The sequence below is a fragment of the Aquarana catesbeiana genome, linkage group LG01, assembly GCF_042186555.1.
Source record: "Aquarana catesbeiana isolate 2022-GZ linkage group LG01, ASM4218655v1, whole genome shotgun sequence".
Lineage (NCBI taxonomy): Eukaryota > Metazoa > Chordata > Amphibia > Anura > Ranidae > Aquarana > Aquarana catesbeiana.
Genome location: NC_133324.1, coordinates 111,997,902 through 112,013,112, shown reverse-complemented (window position 1 = coordinate 112,013,112; position 15,211 = coordinate 111,997,902).

Genomic DNA, 15,211 nt, shown 5'->3' with positions numbered 1-15,211 from the left:
GGGAAGGATGCACTGACAGGTGGGAGCATGGAGCCATTAGTTGGCCTTTGACCTAACCCTAATGCATAATGCTACACCAAACTGTAACCCTAGATATTAAAAGAGAAGTGGGGCCAAAGCTCTTTTGGCCCTACTACTCCTGGGAATCACAGGGGTGCACTTTGTTCTACACCCCTTTGACCCATATGTCACTTAGCTGGTCCAGACTCCCGAGAGACCCCAACTTCATTCCTCCCAACTTTAGAACTTGGGAATGAGGAACACTTGAGGGTGGAGTAAGCGTGTCGTGCCAAAAGGATTGTGTGGTCAGACTGTTAACAGTGGGTGGGGTTTAAGAGGAATGGTTAAACAAAACCCGGGCGTCCTTGTACCTACAAAATATGCTTTGATAGCTTTGCCACAAGCAAGAGTGTCACAGACACATACCGTATAAACCTTAGCACATTTATTACAAAAATTAAAAACATTTCCAGTCTGTGATGGGGGAGTCTGTGGTGGGGGTCTGAGATGAAGGGCCTGTAGAGTGCATTCCATAATTCCCCTTCCCAGCACAAATCCTTTCCTCCTTCCAGTACAAATGCCCTTCCTCACCAAATTTCCCCCCAATTCCCCCCTTCTAGCACAAATCCTCATATTCCCCCAAATCATCCCCACAGCACAAATACTCCCCCGAGTCCCTCCTAGCACAAATCCTCTTATTCCTCTCCCCCCACACACACACACACTCCTAAATTCCCCCTCCTGGCACAAATACTCCCCCAGCATAAATCCTCTTTCTCCAAAATCCCTCCTTCTAGCAAAAATTCTCTTACCCTCCCAGCACCCCCCCCCCCAAAAAAAATACAAATGCCCTGCCTCCTTACCCCCCCCCAGCAGAAATCCTTTTAATCCCTCCCAGCACAAATGACCTCGGATCACCTTCTAACACAATTCCTTTAGTTCCTCTTTATTAAGCACATATTCCCCCTTCTCCCTTAGGGAAAATACTCTTACAAATGCACCCCCAGCACAAATCTTTTTATCCCCCCACCTAGATACCCCCTCCTGGCACACCCCCCCTTCCCCAAAACCCCTACTTCTAGCAAAATTCCTCTTACCCTCCCAATTCCCCTTCTCAGCACCCCCCAAATACAAATGCCCAAATTCCCTTCCTCTCAGCAGAAATCCTTTTAATCCCCCCCAGCACAAAGAAACCCGGCTCACTTTCTAACACTATTCATTCTTTTTATCCCTCTTTAGGCTCGATTCACATCTATGCATGTTGCTTTTGAGCGTTTCTGGAGTTTTTTTAGCGATGCTTGCCACGTTTTTAAAGCAGCGTTTTTACAGCATTTTTGCGGCGTTTATGCCGCTTTATTTTTTTTTTTACAGTTTTTTTTAGACTGAAAAAAAACCGCAAAAATGCAAAACGCATCAAAAACGCTGTAAAAACGCTGTAAAAATACTGCAAAAGCGCTGCAGTTGCGTTTTTGATGCTGGTCCATTGAATTCTATTACATGCAAAACGCTGCATTTTGCATGAAAAAAAGTCCCTGACCCTTTCCAAAAACACAGAGGTACAAAAAGGCATTGATGTGAACATGTTCCATAGGAACCCATGTTAAAAGATTCCCATGCATTTCTGCAAAATGCATTAAAAAACGCGCTAGTGTGAATGGAGCCTTACTAAGCACAAACTCCCCCCTCCCTTCTTGGTGCAAATGCTGCTAGAAATACCCCCCAGCACAAGTCCATTTATCCCCCTCCCCCCCCCCCCATTTGCACCTCCTAGCACAGGCCTCTGATCCCGGGACCCCCTGTTATTTCACAAGCTGTTCTAGGCGCTCAGTGTTGCTATTACATGCAACCGCCAAGAAGATGCTGGCTATGGCTGCACTGGTGACCCAGGGGCACCCTGCAGGAGATGTGAGCAAGTGCCTGGGTGCCCATTAATACATTAATTTAGCTGGTAGTCATCCCCTTACTGGGCAGGAGATGCTTGGCGGCAGAAAGCGGGAGCTAGAATCGGGGGGCAGAGCTGGGTGCCGGAGGTCCTGAAGCGGCTGGCATAGGGGTAGCTTCCTTTGAATGTTGTTACTTGAAAAGCACGTCATTGGTTGCTAGGATGCCGGCGGACCAGGGGCGGACTGACAACTCATGGGGCCCCCGGGCAATAGGAGATCCTGGGGCCCCCTGTCCCCGCTCATGTGTTCCCACCCACACTCAAGCCACACCCACACAAATCCGCACCTACATTTTGCACTGCCCACACTACATGCGTTCGTCACAGAATTACATTAAAGAAAGTGCAACAACGGTACCTTACCAAAATTAAAGTGATTGTAAAGGCTCGGTTTTTTTTTTGGTTTTTTTAAATAACAAACATATCATACTTACCTTCACTGTGCAGCTCGTTTCGCACAGAGTGGCCCTGAACCTCGACATCTGGGGGTGGCTCTCGCGGCTCCTCCCCACATCAGATAACTCCCTAGGAGAAGCGCTCTCCCGGGGGGGGGGGGTTACCTTGCAGGTGGGCTCCCGTGTCCAGCATTTGCGTCTATAGACACATGTTTACATACATGTGCTCATCCTACATAAAGCTTTTCATATAGAGCATGTGCTGGGATCATGGGGGTGCTTTACATTTTTTTTTAATTATTTTTCTTAACTTTATATAATTTTCACTGATCACCAATGTAAGGAACATTCTTCCCACTGACCACCAATGTAAGGAACATTCTTCTCACTGATCACCAATGTAAGGAACATTCTTCTCACTGACCACCAATGTAAGGAACATTCTTCCCACTGATCACCAATGTAAGGAACATTCTTCCCACTGATCACCAATGTAAGGAACATTCTTCCCACTGATAACCAATGTAAGGAACATTCTTCCCACTGACCACCAATGTAAGGAACATTCTTCTCACTGATCACCAATGTAAGGGACATTCTTCCCACTGATAACCAATGTAAGGAACATTCTTCCCACTGACCACCAATGTAAGGAGCATTCTTCCCACTGATCACCAATGTAAGGAACATTCTTCTCACTGATCACCAATGTTAGGGACATTCTTCTCACTGACCACCAATGTAAGGAGCATTCTTCTCACTGATCACCAATGTAAGGAACATTCTTCTCACTGACCACCAATGTAAGGAGCATTCTTCTCACTGACCACCAATGTAAGGAACATTCTTCTCACTGACCACCAATGTAAGGAACATTCTTCTCACTGATCACCAATGTAAGGAACATACTTCTCACTGACCACCAATGGAAGGAACATTCTTCTCACTGACCACCAATGTAAGGAACATTCTTCTCACTGATCACCAATGTAAGGAACATTCTTCTCACTGACCACCAATGTAAGGAACATTCTTCTCACTGACCACCAATGGAAGGAACATTCTTCTCACTGATCACCAATGTAAGGAACATTCTTCTCACTGACCACCAATGTAAGGAACATTCTTCTCACTGACCACCAATGGAAGGAACATTCTTCTCACTGACCACCAATGTAAGGAACATACTTCTCACTGATCACCAATGTAAGGAACATTCTTCTCACTGACCACCAATGTAAGGAACATTCTTCTCACTGACCACCAATGGAAGGAACATTCTTCTCACTGACCACCAATGTAAGGAACATACTTCTCACTGACCACCAATGGAAGGAACATTCTTCTCACTGATCACCAATGTAAGGAACATTCTTCCCACTGACCACCAATGTAAGGAACATACTTCTCACTGATCACCAATGTAAGGAACATTCTTCTCACTGACCACCAATGTAAGGAACATTCTTCTCACTGACCACCAATGGAAGGAACATTCTTTTCACTGATCACCAATGTAAGGAACATTCTTCTCACTGACCACCAATGTAAGGAACATTCTTCTCACTGACCACCAATGTATAGAAACATTCTTCCCACTGACCACCAATGTAAGGAACATTCTTCTCACTGACCACCAATGTAAGGAACATTCTTCTCACTGACCACCAATGGAAGGAACATTCTTCCCACTGACTACCAATGTAAGGAACATACTTCTCACTGACCACCAATGTAAGGAACATTCTTCTCACTGATCACCAATGTAAGGAACATTCTTTTCACTGACCACCAATGTAAGGAACTTACTTCTCACTGACCACCAATGTAAGGAACAATCTTTTCACTGATCACCAATGTAAGGAACATTCTTCTCACTGACCACCAATGGAAAGAACAATCTTCTCACTGACCACCAATGTAAGGAACATTCTTCTCACTGACCACCAATGTAAGGAACATTCTTCTCACTGACCACCAATGTAAGGAACATTCTTCCCACTGACCACCAATGGAAGGAACAATCTTCCCACTATTTATTTAATCCATATTGAGCACTATATTTGATTGGCTGCTTCTGCTTGGCACACACGCACAATCACAATCACGCACATGATGATGGAGTCAGCATCATATGCGATTGTGCGTGTTTGCCAGGCCTAAGCAGAAGCAAACAGCCAATCAAATATAGTGCTCAATATGGATTCAAGAAATATGCATAGCCATAGATATCATAAATGACTACAGGAGATAACCAGAGACTACGGATGAAACTACAGGAGATGACCAAAGACTGCGAATGGGACTACAGGAAATAACCAGAGACTGGGGATGCGACTACAGGAGACAACCAGAGACTACGAATGCGACTACCGGAAATAACCAGACTGCGAATGCGACTACAGGAAATAACCAGAGACTGCGAATGCGACTACAGGAAATAACCAGAGACTGGGGATGCGACTACAGGAGATAACCAGAGACTGCGAATGTGACTACAGGAGATAACCAGAGACTGCGAATGCGACTACAGGAGATGACCAGAGACTGGGGATGCGACTACAGGAAATAACCAGAGACTGCGAATGCGACTACAGGAAATAACCAGACTGCGAATGCGACTACAGGAAATAACCAGAGACTGGGGATGCGACTACAGGAGATAACCAGAGACTGCGAATGCAACTACAGGAGATAACCAGAGACTGCAAATGCGACTACAGGAGATGACCAGAGACTGGGGATGCGACTACAGGAGATAACCAGACTGCGAATGCGACTACAGGAAATAACCAGAGACTGGGGATGCGACAACAGGAAATAACCAAAGACTGCGAATGCGACTACAGGAAATAACCAGAGACTGGGGATGCGACTGCAGGAGATAACCAGAGACTGCGAATGCGACTACAGGAAATAACCAGAGACTGCGAATGCGACTGCAGGAGATGACCAGAGACTGGGGATGCGACTACAGGAAATAACCAGAGACTGTGAATGCGACTATAGGAAATAACCAGACTGCGAATGCGACTACAGGAAATAACCAGAGACTGGGGATGCGACTACAGGAGATAACCAGAGACTGCGAATGTGACTACAGGAAATAACCAGACTGCGAATGTGACTACAGGAAATAACCAGAGACTGGGGATGCGACTACAGGAGATAACCAGAGACTGCGAATGCGACTACAGGAAATAACCAGACTGCGAATGCGACTACAGGAAATAACCAGAGACTGGGGATGCGACTACAGGAGATAACCAGAGTCTGCGAATGCGACTACAGGAGATAACCAGAGACTGCAAATGCGACTACAGGAGATGACCAGAGACTGGGGATGCGACTACAGGAGATAACCAGACTGCGAATGCGACTACAGGAAATAACCAGAGACTGGGGATGCGACAACAGGAAATAACCAAAGACTGCGAATGCGACTACAGGAAATAACCAGAGACTGGGGATGCGACTACAGGAAATAACCAGAGACTGGGGATGCGACAACAGGAAATAACCAAAGACTGCGAATGCGACTACAGGAAATAACCAGAGACTGGGGATGCGACTACAGGAGATAACCAGAGACTGCGAATGCGACTACAGGAAATAACCAGACTGCGAATGCGACTGCAGGAGATGACCAGAGACTGGGGATGCGACTACAGGAGATGACCAGAGACTGCAAATGCGACTACAGGAAATAACCAGACTGCGAATGTGACTACAGGAAATAACCAGACTGCGAATGCGACTACAGGAAATAACCAGAGACTGGGGATGCGACAACAGGAAATAACCAAAGACTGCGAATGCGACTACAGGAAATAACCAGAGACTGGGGATGCGACTACAGGAAATAACCAGAGACTGGGGATGCGACAACAGGAAATAACCAAAGACTGCGAATGCGACTAGAGGAAATAACCGCGAGACTGGGGATGCGACTACAGGAAATGACCAGAGACTGGGGATGCGACTACAGGAGATAACCAGAGACTGCGAATGCAACTACAGGAAATGACCAGACTGCGAATGCGACTACAGGAAATGACCAGACTGCGAATGCGACTACAGGAGATAACCAGAGACTGCGAATGCGACTACAGGAAATGACCAGACTGCGAATGCGACTACAGGAGATGACCAGAGACTGGGGATGCGACTACAAGAAATGACCAGAGACTGGGGATGCGACTACAGGAAATAACCAGAGACTGGAGATGCGACAACAGGAAATAACCAAAGACTGCGAATGCGACTACAGGAAATAACCAGAGACTGGGGATGCGACTACAGGAGATAACCAGAGACTGCGAATGCGACTACAGGAAATAACCAGACTGCGAATGCGACTGCAGGAGATGACCAGAGACTGGGGATGCGACTACAGGAGATGACCAGAGACTGCAAATGCGACTACAGGAAATAACCAGACTGCGAATGTGACTACAGGAAATAACCAGACTGCGAATGCGACTACAGGAGATAACCAGAGACTGCGAATGCGACTACAGGAAATGACCAGACTGCGAATGCGACTACAGGAAATGACCAGACTGCGAATGCGACCACAGGAGATAACCAGAGACTGCGAATGCGACTACAGGAAATGACCAGACTGCGAATGCGACTACAGGAGATGACCAGAGACTGGGGATGCGACTACAAGAAATGACCAGAGACTGGGGATGCGACTACAGGAAATAACCAGAGACTGGAGATGCGACAACAGGAAATAACCAAAGACTGCGAATGCGACTACAGGAAATAACCAGAGACTGGGGATGCGACTACAGGAGATAACCAGAGACTGCGAATGCGACTACAGGAAATAACCAGACTGCGAATGCGACTGCAGGAGATGACCAGAGACTGCAAATGCGACTACAGGAGATGACCAGAGACTGCAAATGCGACTACAGGAAATAACCAGACTGCGAATGTGACTACAGGAAATAACCAGACTGCGAATGCGACTACAGGAAATAACCAGAGACTGGGGATGCGACAACAGGAAATAACCAAAGACTGCGAATGCGACTACAGGAAATAACCAGAGACTTGGGATGCGACAACAGGAAATAACCAAAGACTGCGAATGCGACTACAGGAAATAACCGCGAGACTGGGGATGCGACTACAGGAGATAACCAGAGACTGCGAATGCGACTACAGGAAATAACCAGAGACTGGGGATGCGACTACAGGAAATAACCAGACTGCGAATGCGACTACAGGAAATGACCAGAGACTGGGGATGCGACTACAGGAAATAACCAGACTGCGAATGCGACTACAGGAGATAACCAGAGACTGCGAATGCGACTACAGGAAATGACCAGATTGCGAATGCGACTACAGGAGATGACCAGAGACTGCGAATGCGACTACAGGAAATGACCAGATTGCGAATGCGACTACAGGAGATGACCAGAGACTGCGAATGTGACTACAGGAGATGACCAGAGACTGCGAATGCGACTACAGGAGATGACCAGAGACTGCGAATGTGACTACAGGAGATAACCAGACTGCGAATGTGACTACAGGAGATGACCAGAGACTGGGGATGCGACTACAGGAGATGACCAGGTAGCCAGTTTTAAAATTTAAACTTTCAGCAATGCACAGCTATACAGGGGGGTAAACAACATTTCCAGGGATGGTTTAGGGAAAAAAAGGGGTCTACAGGCCGTGTATATAATGTAGGCAGAAGGACCTACCTGACCAGTAGGGATGAGCTCCGGCGTGTTCGCATGGCGCACGTGCCGAGCCCGCCAGGAAGTCGGCACGGGGCAGCGCTAATCACAAGCAGTGAGACATTTCCCGATGTGCGGCTGCAGAGATCGGGAAATGTCTCACTGCTTGTGATTAGCGCTGCGCCGTGCCGACTTCCTGGCGGGCTCGGCACGTGCGCCATGCGAACACGCCGGAGCTCATCCCTACTGACCAGTCGGGCTCACCTCCCGCTCTCAGAGGTCCAGGGGCGGAGTTTTGTCGGTAGGGGGCGGAGTTTTGTCGGTAGGGGGCGGGGCTTTCGTCGGTAGGGGGCGGGCTTTCGTCGGTAGGGGGCGGGGCTTTCGTCGGTAGGGGCGGTGATCTTTGTGGTCCAGAGCGGAGCTCTCACAAGTGCAGGAGAGACGCTCTAATTAGGAACACACTCAGACTACATGAGGAGGGGCGGGGCAGGGCAGGGTCAGAGCGTCAGTGGAGCTCCCTGCCCCGCCCCTCCCTGCTGACAGAGCCTCTCTCAGCCTAAGCCGAGGTCTGCTCGGCAGCGGGCTGGCTGCGGTGCTGGGAGCTGAAATAATGCAGGAGGACGGGGTTTTCGTGCGGTGCAGCGGGCGGCTTTTTTCCACTACTGACTGAGCCGCTCATGGGGCCCCTCCTGACGTCGGGCCCTCGGTCGGCGACCGAGTGACCGAATGGTCAGTCCGCCCCTGCGGCGGACCTAGCAAACAATGACTGAAAGGCTTAATGATTTTAAGTATGGGGGGGGGGGGGGTTGGGGGGTAGAAATGGAGAGCAGATCTATGCAGGAAACATCACTGGGGAACTTGTGATGATTACACATGATGAAGTGCACACTGCATTCACTAAGCATACCCAAATTGAGTGAATCCCACTGCTGAACTTGTTCCAACAGTAGGCTCTGGGACTTTAGACCAGATCCGCGGTACCTCGAGACTTACTTTAAATCTCAGGACAGTCCCACGGAATCCAGGACAGTTGGGAAGTATGCCGAACTTTAATGTCAGGATACAAGCATACAACCAAATGCCTGGGTTGGCAGCTGGCTCAGCCTCTCAGTGAACTGCTCAGAGCTTTATTGTGTATGGTTGCACATTAGTGCCTTATTTTTTTTAATGCACATTGAAAGTGGTTTACTCACTTAAAGGGGCAGCTGCTCTATTTTGTTTCAATATATTTTTCACTGTTGGCTCCATATTTTATCACACTGATTGATTAATTTTTAATAGCATATATTGCTCAGAGCTTTAGCCAGCCACTCCTGCCCCCTCCACAGCCCGGTGCTTCGTGAGCGTTGGATTGGCATTGCAGAGAGCCGCTGACTGACATCACCAGCTCTCTGCTAACTGAAGACCGAGAATGGAGTGATCAGTGGTCTTTGATTGCTCAGTTCTCGGTGTAGAGGTGATGGGGAACAGCTGCAGCATCGCATCGAGGCTGCATCCACTTAGGTGAGTATAAGTAAAAAGTAAAAAAAACACCTAACAGTAACCTTAAGGCTGGGTTCACACCTATGTGAATTGGATGCGGTTTTCCCCGCATCCAATTCGCATAGCAGGAGAATGTGCCTGGCTCTCTATGGACCTGGTTCACATATCTCCGGGATGGCTGCGGAGCGCACTGCACAGAAACGCTGTGCGTCTTTGGCTCCGTTTCAGGGCCGAATTCAGGCAAAGATTCGGCCCTGATTTGTCCCTGAGATGTAGAACAGGGACGCATTCCTGTGCGATCCACTGCCGGTTTAGGTGTGAACTGAGCCTCAAGTATATTTACACCCATTAACTAAAATCTCATATATGCTTTTATATGTTCTTGTCAAAAATAATGTTGTATATCTTTTTTAAAACTGCAGTTTTTTATGGTAAACGGTGTTTTAGCAAACCAAATGCCTTTCAGTAAGGATTTCAATGGGAATCCTATTAGATAAGGCTCCTGATTAACAATAAAATCTCCTCTAACTTAACCTTTCACACTAAATAAATCCCTAAATGTATGATGCATCCATGTTGAAAATCTTAGTCTTCCTGCCAAGAACTGTCCTGTATAATACTGGGCTAGCTAATGAGATGTCTGCACAGTCTTTAAAGCCACACATGAAGCCACACATGAAGTTCACTAAAAATCATTTGTATTAATCATATAAATACCATCCCATGTCTATAGGAAAGGTCAAATCCATGCACAAATATTTCAGTCTTGTGAGGTCCCTTCTGAACTTGTAAACATGCACACTGCATGTGCCAATGAAGTTACATGATTTCCAGGCCTGATTAGAGGTGGGAAGGCCCGTAAAAGACAAAGAACATTTGAGAAAAAATCCTGGAATACAATCCAAGTAACACTGTACTTCTCAATGCAGTTCTCAAACAAGAGAAATATGGATTTCTGCCACTAGGGGGCACTCTAGTTTAGTTTTCTTGTGGGCTCCATCTTGTACCTCCTACAGTTGGGTGATTGTTGAGATACAGTAGATGATAGTTTTTGTCTTCTCAGGCCTTAAAGTAGAATTGTACTCCTTTTTTAAATTTTGGATAGAGCAAGGGAGGGTTAAATCCCTCTCAGATTCTTTATTTTTTTGCCATTTGTGTCTCGTTTTAGCGATTTCCATTCACTTTCTGTTCCACAGCCAAACAGGATGTGAGTGGAAATCCCTGCATATTAAGGGAATCCCTTGGGGACCCTCAGGTCACCAGAACTAGTGTCCCCACTGAACGATTTTGCCTTTATTACTTTATTTCATTCACTTTCAATGATAATGGTAAACACGACAAATCGAGAAGGTGAATCTCCTCAACTGAAGCTCAGACAGCAAAAAAACCTGACAGGGGTTCTAATCCCTCTCCACTCTATCCAAAACTTTAAAAAATCCATCATCACAGCATAATATTTATCTATTGTCTGCTCAGTAATTTTTTTTTCTTTTCTTTCTCTCAGTAAAATTGTGAAACCAAAATCTAGAGTTTGGAAAAATTTCCACAGTGCAATTTCTGCTGAGAGCAAAGCTGAAATTTGCAAATATTGTGAGAAGAAATCAAATGCTACAAAGATGACAAAACACATTCTGGCATGCTAGATGTGCTCTGCAGACATTAAAAATACTTTATGGACCTTGCCTTGCACCGGTCCAAATCATTTGGTGGAAAGGGGATTATAGTGTGGGGTTGTTTTTCAGGGGTTGGGCTTGGCCCCTTAGTTCCAGTTAAGGGAACTCTTAAGGTGTCAGCATACCAAGACATTTTGGACAACTTCATGCTCCCATACTCTGTGGGAACAATTTGGGGATGACCCCTTCCTGTTCCAACATGACTGCACACCAGTGTACAAAGCAAGGTCCATAAAGACAAGGATGAGCGAGTTTGGGGTGGAGGAACTTGACTGGCCTGCACAGAGTCCTGACCTCAACCCGACAGAACACCTTTGGGATAAATTATAGCTGAGACTGCGAGCCAGGCCTTCTCATCTAACATCAGTGCCTGACCTCACAAACGTGCTTCTGGAAGAATGGCCAAACGTTCCCAAAGACACACTCCTAAACCAGAAGAGTTGAAGCTGTTATAGCTGCAAAGGATGGTCCAACTCAATATTGAACCCTGCGGACTTATGCCCTGTACACACGGTCGGACATTGATCGTGTGTACAGGGCATAAGACTGGGATGACATTAAAGTTCACATGCGTGTAAAGACAGGCGTCCCAATACTTTGACAATATAGTGTAAGTTCAGTACAGACAACTTTTTATGTAGGTTCTTGCTACCATTAAGATCCTTCATAAATGTATCAGCCATGTGAATGAGGCCTCTCATCAATATAGAGTGTCAAGATCTGTAAATCTTCACGCACTTGTATAGTACCGCTTGTTATGAACTTCTCTCCATACTTCATTGCATAATAGGATAAAATACGAGACAGGAATAGAATTCCAGGAAAATTACTAGAAGATTTAGGAGACTGATTGTGTGTAATCCCAGATAAAAGAGGTGATAGCGGAGAGGATGTAGTCTGGTATACAGTAATATATGACATAGTACATTGTAGTACAATCCCTGTAATGTAGGGCAGGCAGTTTATTGTGTGTACAAATTCAGGTTACATAAAAGGAAGTAGTATTCCTGTCTGATCCCCTTTTAAATACCTGGGATTTTTTTCTGTTTGTCATATTAATATTAAATTAATAATAATAATAATAACATTGAAAAAATTGGAAAAAATATGCCACAAGTGAAAATGTAAGATCAGAAATCGCGATCTGTACACCTTCTGGGTCAGTGGTTCAGAAAGCATGGAAGCCAGAAGGTGAGCACGACAGCCAGGCAGCTGGTATCTTCAAAGCTAGGCACTTGCTCACAAATGTCATTATAGTAAATACAACCCTGTTCACCTGGGCTTTTTTACTCAATAGAGAGATTTACTAAAACTGGTGCACTTAGCATCTGGTGCAGCTGTGCATGGTAGCCAATCGGATTTGAACTTCAGCTAGTTCAATAAAGCTTTGACAATAAAACCTGGAAGCTGATTGGTTTCTATGCAGAGCTGCACCAGATTTTGCACTCCCAATTTTAGTAAATAACCCCCAATGTGTTTTTAGTGGGGATGATTTAAAAATGCTGGAAAGATGAAACTAAGCAGACAAATTAAGTTGTTGCCTCCAGCAAGCAGTCAGATTCCACCTTAAATTTTATTGAGACCTGAAAGGGATTCTGATTACTATAGCCAACCAATGTTGGGCTTTTTTTACATTTCTCCAATTTAAATGAATCAACCCCTATTTTGTTCATTTCTACGTTATTCTTGGGTCATTTCTCTATAAGGATATATTGTAAGGTACAAACATGCTCCAATACCATAGTTGTCAACTGTCCCAGATTTGCCAGCCTTGCATCTTCAACCTCAGTAACAATAATGCTGTGTCCCAGGCCGATGTCCCTGGACCACTGTATCACCCTTCTTTGAGTAACTCAATAAGGCTTTCATTATGGTGATCAGGGGCCACAAGTGGGTGGTCTGTCGCATAACTAGGATGGGTTTGGGTGAGCCACTCAGGTAAATGGATGTGGTCTGGGAGGGACTGCTCAGTCACTAATGGACTGTGTGCAAGGTTATATATGTGGAGTTTGCCCCTGCCTGTTTATGTTTCCAGGAACAACCACCCAGTGCAATATATGGAAAATCTGATTGGTATATAAACAGATTACTGCCTGAGACAATAGACTGAGAAGAAGACCCCATATTTGAAGCCATTCCACAACACCATACATTATGGATTCCTCCTCTAAAATTCTATGTTTTCCTTGTAATTTCATTCGGACTCAAGGGATCAGTCTAAAATAGTAAGCCTTAGAAGAAATGTTAGAAGCAGAGAATCTGAGCCAAAAATCGGTAATGGCTTTCTAGAGCTCTTAAAATCTCATTTAAATGAGTTATGGATTTTGGCTTCAGTTTGTTGAAGACTTTACACTCCAGAGGCTCCCAAGTAGGTCACGGTGGCTTTAATTAACAACTTTTTATAGTAAGAAGCTTATAAAAAATCTGCTTAAGAAAAACAATTCTGCACAGAAAATTAAGGAAGCTAATCGAGTTCTCTGAAGAAAGTCACTTTTTAGGGCTTGAAACACCACGTCCGTTAAGCTGCGTTTTTCTGCACACCGCCATATATGTATGGTGTAAAGAGAGAGCACATAGAAAAACAGCTATACTTCAATAAAAGGATTGTAATGGCATTTCTCTAAATTCTAAATTCAAAGAAATATCACTGCAATGTTTTAGAAGAGGGCGCACTAGTTATAATGAAGTAATGAATTTGGATTATATGCCCCAGAACACACCTATCACTACCTTTGTTGGTGAACAGGTTTGTTACTGTGTTTATCTTGTATACAATGTGGCTCAAAGATAAAAGGGAGATCATTCCAATATCCACAAAGAAATACATTAACTTCTATTAAGGCATTACCTAACGTGTCCCAGTTCATTTGTGATATGCATGATTAAGTGTTTGTGTGGTCTCTTCTATATCGGAGAGACCACACAGAAATAAAAAAAAGGTCTTATTGCCAACACAAGTATTAAATACATGATAGATTGCTAGAATTGCCATTAGCAAGACATTTCATAGAGCAGGGCCTTTAAGTATTCCAGCTATGTTTATGGCCTCAGATTTCATAACAAAACCAAGGCGACCAAAAGGGTTTTTTTGTGTTTTATTTAAGGCTCGGGAAATTAAAGATTAATTCCTCGATTAATCGTTAATTTTTTTGATCGATCAAAATTCTTTTGATCGGTACTCACCTCTTCGCCGGCTTCCAGGTCTTCAGGGAGCTCCGTCAGAGATACGGTGACGGCACAGACATCGACGTCACCGGACTCCTCCCCCCTTCCCCAAGTGCCTCCGTCTGCTAACGAGGGGAAGGGGGAGGAGTCCGGTGATGTCGATGTCCGTGACGTCACCGAACAGCCTGAACAGTGATGGTAAATATGCATGTGGTTAACTGGGATCATTCAGTGAGCTAAGTGTAGGCAAATTTGATAACCTCCGTTTTTAACATTGTTGTCCTTAGAGGCTGATAAGCTGTGATATTTTTGCCGTGTGGATCGGCTTCTGTTGTTGTCATGAAGGCGGCGCTTACTACAGTTTGAATTTAAAACGTATTTGTGTTAACTGTGAAGTTAAGTCATGGATTGTGGAAACTAACTAGTGTCGGGTGATTGTATATAGCGTATACCACATTTACCACTGACTAATGCAGAGTTGCAATGCAAGGAGATCAGCTAAAAGTAGTTGGATCTGTATGTGCATTATAATTAATCAAAATTAGTCGATTTAAAAAAATCGATTAATCAAACACAAAAATTTTAATCAGTAACAGCCTTAATTTTATTTATTTTTTAACATTTTTTATTAATTTTCAAAATCACAAAACACCATAAATCAAAACAGGCTATAAAGGAGAAGTATAGCCAAAGCTATTTTGGTTATACTTTTCTGTGTAGGTCACAGAAGTGCAATCCTGTTGACCCATTTTCAGCCGACAGCCAGCTAAAGTCCACTGTCAGCTGACATCACAGAGCCAGTCCAGATTTTGAAAAGATCCTGACCATATGGTCGGTATCCACCCAGAT